Below are 15,292 nucleotides of genomic sequence, written 5' to 3' on the forward strand. Positions count from 1 at the left end.
AAGTTAGCTTAGTTTTTTGTTTTGCTTTTTTTCTTAAATTCCAAAAGTTCATCATGTAGGAAGTTACTTAAGGAGATGTAAAGAGAGATAAACTAAAGTGTTCCACTAAATATTGTGCTTTTTCTCGGAAACCTTCTTTTGAGAACTTTCTATTCAGGACCTGGGTTCTTGTACAGAAATTCTGACCTTAGGCAGGTCCCTGCTGGGTATTAGTTTTCTCTGTAAAATGAGAGGTGATCTTCAAGGTTCCTTCCAACTCCAAAAGTTTATGATTCTATATTAGGAACAGATTCTAACATATGCTGATGAGCCTGGAATAGATGACATTTTTATCTGAGACATGGATTGCTTAACCTATTTTTGGGGGATGAGGCTGCATAGATGATTTTAGGGGAAGCATAATTTCAAGAACAAATGTAATTGTAATAGAAATGCTCTGTTTATGGTTTGAAATCCTTATTCCTTACACAAGTTCTTGAAAATAGCCAAAAATATGTTAGTATTCACACCATATGATTATATCCAATTGTCTTGTGAGTTCATGTGATATTGTTACTTTTGTTTTCTAGATTAAGTAGGCATGGAAGAAGTCAGTTGAAATGATGCATGATGTAGGGAAAAGAGCATTGACATGAGTGTCAGGAGCACTGGGTTCAATTCCCAGTCCTGATACTATCTAGTTGTACTGGTGGGCTAATTACCTGGCCTTTCTGGGTTTCATCTTCTCATGTGGGACTCAGTAGGACTTAAGGGAATGGGCGTTGTAGAAGGTGGGAAGGCATCAGGTGTTAGACTGGCAAGGTCGGACTGGATCTGGGTTCAGCAACCTCAGTACTTGAGTTCTGCCTAGGAAAGAATTCAGAGCCAAAACTCAAACTATAAGAGAACATTTATTTGGAAAATCACAGAGGTAGAAGAAGTAATTTGTAGAGGAAATGGGCTTAGGAAACAAGGTACACAGAGGTAAGGAGGGCCCTGGGAATGAGGAAGGAAATGGTAACCTTCCTGGGGGAAGGGGAAGGAAGACGAGGAGCTTGGGCCTGTGTGGGAGGCAGATGGAGGTGGGTCCTCCCTGTTAAGTGTGGAGATTTTAGGGGAGGTTTCGAGGGAATATCTCAATAGAATATTCAGTAGCTTTCCAGGTGTGTCCTTTCAGGGTCAGGGTTTTCACTGATTGGTTGATTGGTGTCTGGGCAGGGGGTCTTTATTCAATGCAGCTGGTTCTGAGGTCAGCTATGGTGTTGCTTGTTTGGTTTTGCTGCTTTTCTGGACCTGGAGCTGAAATATAACTGAGGCATAGGTGTTACTCTAGGGAGAAAAGATCAGGGGGTCCAAACCTTAGGATCCCTGATATGCTAGGGGAGGAAAGGTCACCCTGGGGACGAGGTCCCACCCTGCAATTTTCTTTTGCTAGGCACCAGGGCTTTGTACCTGGTCCATTGTCCTTGCTCTGCTCATGTCTCTCCACCTACCTACCACATCCAAACTGAGGCCCTTCCAATTTTAAAAACCCATGGGAAAAATCTATAGTTCTGTATGGATTTGTTTTTTGGGGGGAGGAGAGATGGAAGTACAAAGAAAGAGCTAGGACTATGCCTAGTTTTTTGAGGGGCTAATGACAACTATGTTTGTTAAGTTAAAGAAAAAAATCTGTTTACTTAGGGGATTTTTTAAAAGGGCCTCTACACTGTAACTACCTAGAACATTTGGCCAAAGAGTTTGGAATTGAAACAGTGGGAAGGCACTGTGGGTTTCTGAGTGGGCAAATTGAAGTGGTGAATTCTGGCAGCTCTTTGTGTTTGTTGGACAAAGTGTGGAGAGGTTGGAAGTAGGTAGGACGATCAGCTAAGAGGCTATTGAAATAATATATGTGAATGATAATGACCTGGAGAGGCTGGGAAATGGAAAGGACAATACCAGGGACTTTGTAAAGGAAGGAGTATTGAATCTGGCACTTTCAGAATAGATGCTAATTGATGAAGCATCTATTTGGGGAATTTTGGGGGAGAGGAGTTTAAGTATGATAGATAAATAAATGTGCCCCAATAAGTTAAAGTCAGATTTGGACAGATACAAATTCATATAGGTGGTGCATGGATCCTTGTGATTAGGGGAATTAAATATAACATAAGACAAGGAATAAGGGGCTGATTTATAAGTGATATCCACAATTGAAATGAGAAGGAGGAGGAAGAGAACTAGGGAGAATGGTCCCATGGGAGTTTAGAGTTTTACAAAAAGGATACAGTAAAAAACTAAAATATAGCCTGGCCCGTGTGACTCAGTGGTTGAGTGTGGACCAATGAACCAGGAGGTCACAGTTTGATTGCCGGTCAGGGCACATACCAGGCTTGCAGGCTCAATCGCCAGTAGGGGGTGTGCAGGAGACAGCCGATTAATGCTCTCATGATTGATATTTCTATCTCTCCTTATCCCTCTCTGAAATCAATAAAAATATATGTTTATAGATTACGCTGTTATTGAATTTGGTTTTGGTAGGCTTCGAGGGTCACTTGAGTTCAGGATCTCAATTGAGCTTTTAAAAAGATGATTTAATTTTGAATTTTAGAACACAGTTGAAAGCTCTTTTTTAAAAATAAAATTTAGAATTGTGTCATTAACTGTCTAAATTCACAAATAGCCAGTATGGCTCAAAAGTCTTTGTTTTGTAAGCAGCAAAATATTCCTATTTTAAAGTGCTGTTATATTTATGTTTAGTGAAATGATGTGTGCGAGTTCATGAGAGGGCTTTATAAGAATAAAGAATTATTATTTTGAGTATAGGAAAATAGGTGCTTTTTTTCGGTATTCATTGCTTCTACAATTTTGATGAGCTGTATTATTAATTAAAAAAGAACAGATAATATTCAGTAGAAATCTGTTTTTTTCCTGCTCCTCAAGTTTATAAAATTGGAGCGAAACAAATGAATTCTATGTGTTAGTTTGTGCCATAATTTTACAACCAGTTGCCAAGCTAAGGTTTTACTATTACTACCTTTTCAACTGTCATTTCTTGATTTATCTTTCTTCTTTTACCTCTCTCACCCACTCACTATCATCGACCTAATTTTGCTATATCAGAAGTATACAGTACAAAAAAGGAGAAAATAGAAGCAATGAAGGAGGTGAGGTGAAGACAAGAATGTCACAGGCTGTTTGTTATAAGGCTGACAGCTTTCAAAATAAAAACTTTATCTGGTCTGTGCTTTGTGGCAAAGTAGATTTAAAAAACTTTTAAGTATATGATTTTTCAAGAACTCTTTTTTTTTAGTTGGTAGACCTTCAGTTCATTTATCAAAGTATTCTATGGTAAAAGCAACACTTGTTGAGACTGCACCTTTCATTACATATGCTAGACCAAAAATTATTTTGAGCCTATTCTTTTTCTCATTATCACCAATGTAACAATGAAGATCATATCCCATATAAAATTATGAAAATGCTTTCTTTTTCTATCTTGTTTATTTAGGATTAAAGAATAAGTGGACAAAGATGCTGCTAATGTAAAACAAAGAGTGATTCTTAGTTTTATGGTAACATTTTTATTTGAAAGAAATGTCCTTTTATTTAATAAAATTTGTTTACATATTTTGTAATTACTTACTTTTGGCAGTAACCTGGGGCTGAGAATGAAATTAAGCAGAGCTTTTATCAGGAGACCCTTCCACTTTGTTGGAATATGCATTAGGGCTATGTTTTCAAAAGTGTGGGATACTTACCATAATATTATAGTTATAATACAAGTAGTAGTAAAAAATGTTAGCATCAACTCAGGTCAAATGTGGAGGGGGAAAATTGCTCTCATACAGTATTTGTGGAAACAAAGAGTCTTTGGAAAGCAATATGGCAGGGGTTTCAAATAAAAAGAAGATACCATTTGGACAAACAGTTCTACTTTTGGGATATTTATCCCAGAGAAATAAAAATACTCATCCTATATAATAAAAGAGTAATATGCAAATTAGCCATCACTCCGCCACAAAAGATGGCGGTGGCTGGGCAGGACGCTTGCATTGTCACCATGGCGATGACGCAGGCGTTCTGCCCCAAACCTGCTGGGCGGAAGCCCCAAGCCCCAAGCCCCAAGGTCCAGCCTTGGCATTGGGGCCAGAGGAGCAGAGACACAGCCTGCAGGGGGGCCGGTCAGCCAGCGGCCCGAAGCCCCGCAGCCGAGGCGGCACTGGGACTGCTGGGGCTGGAGGAGCAGAGACACAGCCCGCAGAGGGGCCGGCACCCAGCAGCCCCAAGCCCCATGGCTGCAGAGGCGCTGGGGCCACTGGGGCTGCAGCAGAGACACAAACCCGTAGGAAACCTGTGGAAAGGGTGATAAACTATCATTATCTCCCTTTCCACAAGATGAGAAAACTGACCCTGATTTATTTAGTGATATGGCCCACACCTTTCTACAAGCACAAGGCATGTTATGACCACTCCCACGAAGGTCTGGTTAGAATACTGTCTCCAGGGAATAACGCTACTGTGGCAAATCATCTAAGAGAGGAAACAAGCTTTTGTTGGGTTTATTCTGAAGGTCAGAGAACAGACCACCCCAACATATGCCATGTTGTTATATTGATGATCTTGAGCAGATGCTTGAAAAACAGCAAATGCAAGGAGAGGCTTTCACTGAAGTCTCCTGCCTAAAATCGGACCCCCCAAAAAGGTTCCCTCGATGGGAAAAGTGTCATCAGCCAGTGAAGACTGACTCCTGTCACAGAACAGGAGACTAGAAGTTGACATCACACCCAAACTTTGTTACAAACTATCTCCCCCACCCCCATTCATCTTTCCTAAAAATCATGTACTCTCCTCTAAGAGGCCTACATCTCCTGTCCCCTCTCCCTAGGAAGAAGGTATTTAAATCTGGATTCTAAGCTACCTTGGGGAGTTATTCATTTTTCCCTGGGATCTCCCACATATACATGAGGTACACATGTTAATGAACTTTTGTTTTTCTCTTGGTAATCTGTCTTTCATTACAAGGGCCTCCGCTAAGAACTCAGAAGAGTAGAGGAAAACTATTTTTCCTCCTCCATAATTCTATCTCGGGAAATCAAGTCCTGGGCTGAACAGAGAGTTTGGCTCAAGTGCCAAGCAGTCCCAGCTGAGGGGAGGGAAGCTTCTAGAGGGAAATCAATGATATTGGCATCAAAGTAGGGCAAAGGGCTCACGCATTGTTGCTGGTGGGAGTTTAAAGTGGTTCAACATTTTTGGAGGAGGATTTGGCAAAATCGAAAGAAATGTTCAAGGTACATCCAAGAGTCTTCTAGGAATCTCATCTGCTGAGATAAAGCATGAGTGCATAAGCCCTGGTCAGAACCCAGGATGCTATTGCGGGCTCCCCTTCCATGATAGGAAAACCTGCTAACAACCTGCATTTTTAGGACAAGGTAGCATCTATACTAATAAAAGGGTAATATGCTAATTAGACTGAACATCTTCTGGACAAAACCATGGTGGCAGGGCTGAGGCAGAGGCGGTTAGAGGTGATCAGGCAGGCAGGGGAAAGCAGTTAGGAGGATCAGGCCAGCAGGGGAGAGCAGTTAGGGAGATCAGACCATCAGGGGAGAGCAGTTAGGGGGATCAGGCCAGCAGGGGAGAGCAGTTAGGGAGATCAGGCTGGCAGGCAGGTGAGTGGTTAGGAGCCAGCAGCCCTGAGGGGTCCCGGATTGGTGAGGGTGCAGGCCAGGCTGAGGGAACCTCGCTTCCGTGCACGAATTTCGTGCACCGGGCCTCTAGTAAAAATATATATGTTCAAGATTGTTAGTTGCAGTACTCAGTTTTTCCTCAAAAAGGGGAGAGAAGAAAAATGCTATCAAAAGGGGAGTGGTAGAAAATTAAGCTATGCAGATACTAATTGCAGCTGATTTAGAGGGATTTCCAATGTACTATTAAGTGAGAAAAGAAAAATGTAAAGAAGTGTATATAGCAGTGATGGCGAACCTTTTGAGCTCGGCATGTCAGCATTTTGAAAAACCCTAACTTAACTCTGGTGCCGTGTCACATATAGAAATTTTTTGATATTTGCAACCATAGTAAAACAAAGACTTATATTTTTGATGTTTATTTTATATATTTAAATGCCATTTAACAAAGAAAAATCAACCAAAAAATGAATTCGCGTGTCACCTCTGACACGCGTGTCATAGGTTCGCCATCACTGGTATATAGCATAATACTAATTTTCTATAAGTCACTTATATGCATATTTACACATGTTTGTATGATTTAATGGGCATTGAGAAAAATATGGACGGATAGAAACTAAGTTGTTAACTTGGTTGGGGAAGAATTAGGGGAAAATGAAACAAGGTTACAATGTGTATGTATCAAATTTTGAGCAAGTGAGTAATTTAAAAAGCAAGAATTTAGCAGTTCAAAACCTGAAGTTAAAAGAGGACTTCCCAACATAAATTGGATTGAATAAACCCAGTATGAGATGCACAGAAGGGCATCTATAGTTTCTTAACCACACTGATTGTTTTCCCAAGTTCTTTAGAATATAGGGATTGAAGATAATAAATAACCTTTACCTTAAGTTTATAAAGTATTTGCCATAAACTATATAGAGTTCTCATTTTTTAAAAAAGTGTTAGGCATTAAAGGCAAACTGGCACCATAGTGAGACTTTATCCTTGAGTCAACTGGAATAATTGAAAAATAACTGAAAAGATGAGAAAATTAGTGTTATTAGATGCCATGTAATGTTCTATCAATCACATTTTTCATTGCCTACTACATGGCAGGCTAGGCATTGTGCTAGGTTATAACTAGGTTATAGAGCTAATATAAAGGAGTTTAGTAAAGGTAGGACCTCACAGTCTAGGTAGGGGTGAGACAGACAATAACAAGTATACACACACACACACACACACACACACACACACACTACAGATTGTGACAAGTCTACTAAGGAAACAAACAGAATGATGAAGAAGGCTATCATTTTTCAAGAGGGTGGTCAGTGAAAGTCCCTGAGGAGGTGATACTAGAGCTAAAAACTGAAAGGTGGGTGGAGAGAATTCCAAAAAGAGGACTCACATGTACAAAGGCCTAGATATAGAAAAGGGTTTGGTATATTCAAAAAACAGAAAGGAGGCTAGTGTGCCTGAGGCATCAGTGAGTGAGGGCGATGAATGTCTAGTAAGAGATCAGGCTGAAGGAGTCATATAGGCCACGGAGAAGAGTTTGGATTTTTTTTTGAAGGGTATCGTGGAAACCACTGAAGGTCTAGCACTTTGGAAGTACTATGGAATGATTCAATTTGTATTTAAATAGATCATGTTCAAAAAGGTAAAGTTGAAATGTAAATTCTCTTATACATTTCTGTGCTTTGTCATGAATGACTGCTTTGAGTAGACTGATTCTTCCAATTTAATTACCGCTTGTTCATAGGGTTCTTAGAATATCTTGAGTTGTGCCTCAGGTAACTTGTCTTCCAGGAGGCAACAGAGTGTAGCTGGAGTCTACGTGGGCTTTGTAGTTTAACTTGGATTTGAATCCTTATTTGATCCCTTTTGTTATGTGACCTTAGGTGTTCACATTACTTTTGGAGCTTGTTTCATCTGTCTCTCAGAAGGATAATTACACCTAGCATCCCTGTGTGAGGTAATGAGGTAATAATGTGTAAATGGTGCCTGACACATGGAGAACTGAATAAAGTTTGGTTCTTTGTTCTCTTCCTTTTCTTCTAAAATGAGATGAGGACTTTTCTTTCCTGAATAGGGTTTGAGTCCCTTATTTTCCCCCAGGTAACTGCTGGGCCTATAAAGTGACTTAAGATATTAATATGTGTTTATGACTGTGTACACGTAATCAGTTAATTACTTATATTCTTGAGACCTACATCCGAAGATGTTTACAAATCCCCACATTCTGAAATACAATTGTAAGAGGTAATGGCTTCTCTCAACTCTATAGGCTCTGAGATGGGGTATAGCATGGTCTAAGATTGAGAGACCTGTGAGGCTGTGGTAGATATGCAGTTTTCTCTTGAACTTTCAGTTGCCCGGTCTGGATCAGAGAAGGAATAATAGTCTAATCATAGACTCTGAAATGTCAAAACAAATCTGAAAGAGCGACTTTTAATTTACTTTTTAGGTGTAACTTAAAAAAATAAATCAGCAAGTCCCAGTTCTGTCCAGCTCTTTTTTACTTTGTGCGTCAGGTCCTCGAATAACATCATTGTGCTCAACTGTTTCATTATAATGTTGATGAGCTGCTATAAGACCTTAAGATTTTTTATATCAATTAGGCTATGGTTTCTTTATACATCATTTTGCTGCAGTTTCAAGAACCTATTGATGCTAAGTGAGGACTGCTGAAATTTCTGAAGCATCATTCACTGAAGCCAGTGCCATGGCCATTTTTGGATTTCTAAAACTGTAATTGGTTATTTACTGAGTCACTGTTTTGTCTCAGGTACTAGTCTAAGTATTTTATACAAATCATATTTAATCCTCAGAACAAATCTATAAGATAGGTATCATTAATATTCCCATTTTATAGATGAGGAAACTGAGACCCAGAAAGATTAAGTAACTTGCTCAAGGTTGTACAGTAAATGGTTTATGTATTTTAATGCAATTTTTTACATAATGTTAGTACATCTAGAATCATCTCATTGTTCTATAGCCTTTTAAAAACGTTATTATTGAAATTTTAAACATATATACATTTAGAGAAAAATAGCATAATGAATTGCCATATACCCATTACTCAGCTTCACCATCTATCATGGCTAATCTTGCTTATCTATATTGCAGCTGCATTGGATTATTTTGAAGCAATTCCCAGACAACATATCACTGTATCCATAAATACTTCAGAATGTATCTCTAAAAGGTGATGACTGCAAAACCAGCCAAACCACAATAAGATGATCACACCTAAAAATATTCCTTAATAACATGGATTTCCATTCAGTGTTGAAATTTTCCTGATTTTTTTTTAAGTTGTTTTATTCCACGTCTCACTTCTCTTTTCCTCTCACTCTTGCTTCTCTGGGATTCTATCTCCCAATACCCATAAGCCTTGCTTAACTGTAAGTGTTCAAGGGAACCTGAGCTAAGTACCTGTCAACTACATTGTCCAGGCTCTCTAGCCACCTGCTTTCTGGATAGGGTTGGCAAAATGGAAGGACTTAATGGGGCACTGAAGAGAAGGAGGAAGGAGAAGCCGAGGTATCCTCTCCCTCCCCACTTCAGAGAGCATCTGGTTAGTAGCTGAGTCTTCTCCCTCTATCCTTCTGGCCCTGAGGCAGGAGTGATTCTTGCTGTTGCTCATCTCTGAGTTGCCTTAGTATCCCTTCTTATTTTCATGACCAGTTCTTATATTAAATTCCCTCTATCAAGCAAACAAAAAAAAATTAGGATCTAAGTCAGGTTCATACATTGTATTTGGTTAATTTGTCTCTTAACTCTCTTAATATTTTCTGCTTCCTACAAGGATAAAGTCCTCCTTTCTCTATGGTGAAAATCTTGGTATTTAATCAAGACTTACCAACATTAAAGCATTCTGTCTCCCTAGGAATTGTACCTTGATTGTCAAAGGCATGATTTACCCAGGCTTATAAATATATATGTTCCTTGTATGTTCCCATGGTTACTTCCACCAAGATATTGAAATATTTATTTTAAGAACAATGCAAATTAATTATTCAACTTAATAATCTGCCCCTAGAAACCTTCTGGTTCCAGTTACTGAGTTCTCTCAGGTCGTTATTTTATTTCCAAGGCTTTTGGCTATTTTAAGGAGAAAATTGTTTTGGTCGACCTAGTTTATTATGGTATCTTCAGTTGATTTCAGTGATTAACGAGGGTCTTGTACCTCCCTACTGTGTTAGGAATTGCATTGTTTAGTAGTTAACAGTAGGACTTGCTGTAATGGATAGTAAAAATACATATATTAAAGCAAAAAGAAAAATAAGCCCATAGTATTTCATGGAAGAAATCTGAGGCAGACATTTGAGGAATTTTTTTTGCAAAATCAAATAAAAGATTTTGTTTGTGAAATATGCAACTGAAAATGCTAATTAAATTTAGATGAATAAAACTACCTTTTCCCAAAGCATGTGTACTTGATTTTGATAAATATCAGAAAAACTTTGCATCACTAAAATCTGTTTTTAAAAAATTAATGTGGCTCAATAAAGTTGTTAAAATTAATGTGGCCAAATGTGATAAACTTATTTTTACTCATTAAAATATTATTTATGATAGAAGGTGAATTCCACATTGTACTGTTGTAATAGGGTTTGTGTGTCAGATCAGTTGTGGTCTTTGCTCATTATGCAGAGTGCTTTTGTAGTGAAAGGGCATGCATTCCTTACTAAATTGGGCTCCTATTAGGAGTAGGAGCAGTAATAGGGAAGAACAGCAAAAGGGTTCACTTCAAATGCTCAGCTCTTACCTTGGTGCATGTCTTTTTCTCCCATTGTTCATGTAATTCATTTTTCTATATGGGAAGTGCTCTATTTAATAATTGAAATTACTGAACTTTGTGACATTGTCATTTGATTTACTGAAATTGAAAGTATATTAAGATCTGAAAATGTCATTTCATCTCTGTTGGAACAAAGTCATAGAGGAACAGTTTGTTTTGACTCATATTACAGCCACATGATGGATAAGCAGAGATGAAGCTGCCTGGACTAGTCAGGACTGATCTCCTGATAAACCCAAGAATTGTGGGAAGAAAACTTGGTTTGGAGAAAAATTAAGAATTAGAACAATAACTCCTTCAGGTTTGAGCAAAAGCAGAAAAATTCAGTAAAGCAGGAGGGAAACTTTTCTGTGTTTCTAAGCATTTTAGAATAATTTCAATAGGCATATATGCTCTATAATAACAAGAACTTTGGTGTGCAAGATTTCATTTTTTCCCCTCACAACAACACAGCTGTTTCTGTTAAAGAGGCTCAGAGTGTTTTGCTCAAGAAATCTCAACTAGTGAACAGTATATGGGATTAGGACCTGTTTTCTGACCCTGGTTTAGGTGTCCATCATGCCATTGTCTCTGAGCTATTTGAGGACAGGAACAATGTTTTATTGATCTCTGCATCTAGTATCAGGCAAGGTGCTTCATAAACGCCTTTAATTGAATGCACAATAACCTGAAAGACTGGATTTTAGCAGATTTTTAGTTTAAAAAGTAGTGCTTCTATATACACTACCTTGATTTTGGTATACATAAAAAGGAAATCCTTGATCTTGATACACTGCATAATTTTTAAAAAGTAACCAGCTTTATAGTCACAGCAGATCAGAATTTTCCTGTATAATCTCTGAAAAAATCTTTTAGACATAGAAAACATCAAAGGATATTTTAAAAAAATTTTAAACCATTTAAGCAGGTAATTTGTATCATTTAGACTGTTTTTTTTTTTTTACTCATTCATGTTATTGAATTTTAAGTTAACCTTTTCCCCCCCTTACTCAATGGAAATTTAGGATATTGTGTAAATTCTTTGTAAAGTTTGTTTTATAGTTAACCTCTTATGTAGGTAGCACACTCTAAAGGTCACTTAAGGTTAAATTTGATAAATGGCAAATGAGTTACTACTATTTAGTTTACTCCAGGCAAGTGAGGTCTTGACATGTTGATCTGTTGGCTTAATAGGCAGAACATTTCTAGATAACATGATCTTTTCATTTGCAGCTAGAGGTAGTTCAGTGTGAGTATGAAACCCTGCCATCTCTTATAGGCAATAATTTGGATTAAATGTGTAAAGATTCTAATCTATAAGATCCATCTTATTTCTCAAGCTTCAGAATGTCTAGGCTTTTTCAAGCACATGTGAACTATACTCAATGTAAATTTAAATATTTCTGAAAATGTCAAAGCTATATGCACTTTTACATTCAAGTACTTGAGTCGGGTTTGGATAAAGTTTAAGAAAATAGACCACGTGTGGTGGTTTTGGTTTTTGTTTTGTTGTTTTTTAGATCCTCTCAGCCACTTCTTGTCTATGTCTTTCATGTGTCCTTGATTTCTTGCCCAAGAGGGATTTACTAGTGCTTAAGAGACATCTTTGAAATGGCAGATGATTAACTCTAAAGTTATTTGGAGTACGGATATAATTTTTGGTTAATTTAAAGTCATTTTAGTTCACCCTTTGAAATAACAGGAACAAAATGGAAATGATATTATGAAACTAGTAAGTTGTTTGATATTTTAAATTTTTAGCATTGGGAGTCTCAAATTTTGTTTTAAGTTGCTTTTTATTGTTTTTAGTATAAACACTCAAGTCATTTTGAGTAGCAGAAAGAGGTCTCGATAAGGCCACTTAACTTTTTATTTCTAGCCTTGTGTGTTCCTCTAGGCCAGTGGTTCTCAACCTTCAGGCCCTTTAAATACAGTTCCTCATGTTGTGACCCCAACCATAAAATTATTTTTGTTGCTACTTCATAACTGTAATTTTGCTACTGTTAAGAATCGTAATGTAAATATCTGATATGCAGGATGATCTTAGGCGACCCCTGTGAAAGGGTCGTTCGACCGCCAAAGGGGTCGCGACCCACAGGTTGAGAACCGCTGCTATAGGCCATGTTTACTTTTTTTTTTTAATATAAACACTACTTTATAAAAGTTTTTATTGATTTTAGAGTGAGAGGGGAAGAGAGAGAGAAACATCTATGAGAGAAAAAACCATCATGATCAGCAGCTCCTGCACACGCCCCACTGGGGATCAAACCTGCAGTCCAATCAAATTAGAATGGAACTGGTGACCTCTTGGTGCATGGGTCGATGCTCAACCACTAAGCCACACCAGCTGGACGGCCATGTTTACTTTTTAAAAATCTGTTTAAGACATTATTACCCAGTCAGTTAAAATAAGAAGCATTAAAACTAATGAAGTTGTTTAAAGTAAATGGGTCATTTTTATTTTAAAAGCATTAAAAATACTTTTGGTTTAAATATATTACCCATTTTATAGTACCTGCTATTTTTTTTAAATTAAATCTTTATTGTTCAGATTACATTTGTTCCTCTTTTTTCCCCCCCCTAACTCCCCTCCTCCCAGTTCCCGCCCCACCCTCCACCCTCACTCCCCACCCACTGTCCTCATCCATAGGTGCACGATTTTTGTCCAGTCTCTTCCCGCATCTCCCACACCCCTTTCCCCCCCAAGAATAGTCAGTCCATTCCCTTTCTATGTCCCTGATTCATTATAATCACCAGTTCATTCTGTACATCAGATTATTTATGCACTTGATTCTTAGATTCACTTGTTGATAGATGCATGTTTGTTGTTCATAATTTGTATCTTTACCTTTTTCTTCTTCTTCCTCTTCTTAAAGGATACCTTTCAGCATTTCGTGTAATACTGGTTTGGTGGTGATGAACTCCTTTAGCTTTTCCTTATCTGTGAAGCTCTTTATCTGACCTTCAATTCTGAATGATAGCTTTGCTGGATAAAGTAATCTTGGTTGTAGGTTCTTGTTATTCATCACTTTGAATATTTCTTGCCATTCCCTTCTGGCCTGCAAAGTTTCTGTTGAGAAATCAGCTGACAGTCGTATGGGTATTCCCTTGTAGGTAATTGAGTTTCTTTCTCTTGCTGCTTTTAAGATTCTCTCTTTGTCTTTTGCTCTTGGCATTTTAATTATGATGTGTCTTGGTGTGGTCCTCTTTGGATTCCTTTTGTTTGGGGTTCTCTGCGCTTCTTGGACCTGTAAGTCCATTTCTTTCACCAGGTGGGGGAAGTTTTCTGTCATTATTTCTTGAAATAGGTTTTCAATATCTTGCTGTCTCTCATCTTCTGGTACCCCTATAATTCTGATGTTGGTGCGTTTGAAACTGTCCCAGAGGCTCCTTACACTATCTTCGTATTTTCAGATTCTTTTTTCATTTTGCTTTTCCGGTTGGGTGTTTTTTGCTTCTTCGCATTTCAAATCTTTGACTTGATTCTTGTGCTCCTCTGGTCTGCTGTTGGGTGTCTGTATAATATTCTTTATTTCAGTCAGTGAATGCTTAATTTCTAGTTGGTTCTTTATCACAGCATCGAGGGTCTCATTAGATTTCTTGAGGCTCTCATCAAGTTTATTGGCAGTTTCTAGCAAATTATTGAAAGCCCTCAAAATTGCGTTTTTTAGCTCTATATCCTCCATTTCTGTCATGTTTTTTTGTCTCCGCATTTTTTATGCTTTCTTGGTGCACCCCCTTGTGGTCTTTGTGCGCAGTCTTGTTGTAGTTAAGCCTTAATTGTTGCGGCAGTACTAGGGGTGACTTGACCTCCAGGCTAACTGGCTATGAGAGTCAGCTGTGTCTGCAGTGGGAGAGCTTCTGTGCTGAATCTCTAGGGCGGTGCTAATCTAGCCTTTGCCTGAGGCTATCGGGCAAATGCCTCTGTGCAGGTCTTGGGCGGGGCGGGTTCCAGGGGACCTACAGGGCGGGCGGAGTGAGCAGTTATGGCTGCTCTCAGTTCCGTCCCCAGCGGCTCTGCAACCGCTGCAAACCTCGGAGAGAAAGCTGCCTTTCCGCTTCTCCCGTTTGAGTCTGGGTCCCTAGAGACTCGCCCAGATCTGGAGCTCAGAGTCTGAAACTCCCTCCCGATTGAAAACAACAACCGCGCCCTCTGCCGCCGGCCTGCTCCACGCGCACCTTAGTATTTCACCTCCGCACTGCGCCTCCTCTGAGTCTCGGTATGGATTTCTCTTTACTTCTAGTTGTAGAATCTCTCCTCAGCCAGCCTTCCTGTGGTTCTGGGTGATGTCCGTTCCGTCTTTTAGTTGTATTTTTGAAGTGGTTGTTTGAGGCAGCAAACTCCGGCGTTAACCTATGCCGCCATCTTGGTTCTTCCTGCCTTTTTTTTTTTTTTTTTAACATAATACCTGAAATGTTTTAGCATCTTGACTGACTGTGCGTAGATTCTAGTTTCAGTTCTAAACTCCCTCTTCTGTCTGTTCAGGCAACAGGCTCACTGACATTGCCAAGTAATTGTCTCTAATGTAATGAGTTAATTAACTATCTCCTGCAGAAGTTAAGTAGTGAGTGACTCCTTGTGGATGAGAAGACTTTTTTTTCTCTGAGCTGTACACTTTATCTTTTAGACAAAATCAAGTTAAAATAGACTGGGAGAGTTGGGGAAAACACTAGCAAAATACCTCAGGGTAAGTGATTCTCTGGCATCATTTATAATCCCAGATACTGGCTGAGCCTGTTCCAGTACATGTCAACAAAAGCATTTGTTTTCCTTGTTGGCTGCTGTGTCCTTGGTAGTGTGTGCTAAGGCTGCTTTATTTCCTGGTAGTTTTAAAGTCAAGAATATTGTGAAATTCTGGTGATTCAGTAA

At 38.7% G+C, this 15,292-nt stretch overlaps 1 protein-coding gene across 3 annotated transcripts in view; it reads left to right on the forward strand.

Moving 5' to 3' along the window:
• SLC25A12 (solute carrier family 25 member 12) overlaps nt 1–15,292 on the forward strand; it is a 104,928-nt gene that overhangs the window by 18,419 nt on the left and 71,217 nt on the right. Inside the window, exon 1 of one of the 3 annotated variants that reach the window (XM_023744875.1) lies at nt 14,622–14,642. The exons of the other annotated variants lie outside the window; for them this stretch is intronic. The gene's annotated coding sequence lies outside the window, so the exon portion shown is untranslated. Of the gene's footprint in view, nt 1–14,621; nt 14,643–15,292 lie in introns of those variants that run through there. 3 annotated transcript variants of the gene reach the window in all.

Source organism: Myotis lucifugus, unplaced genomic scaffold, assembly GCF_000147115.1.
Source record: "Myotis lucifugus unplaced genomic scaffold, Myoluc2.0 scaffold_5, whole genome shotgun sequence".
Lineage (NCBI taxonomy): Eukaryota > Metazoa > Chordata > Mammalia > Chiroptera > Vespertilionidae > Myotis > Myotis lucifugus.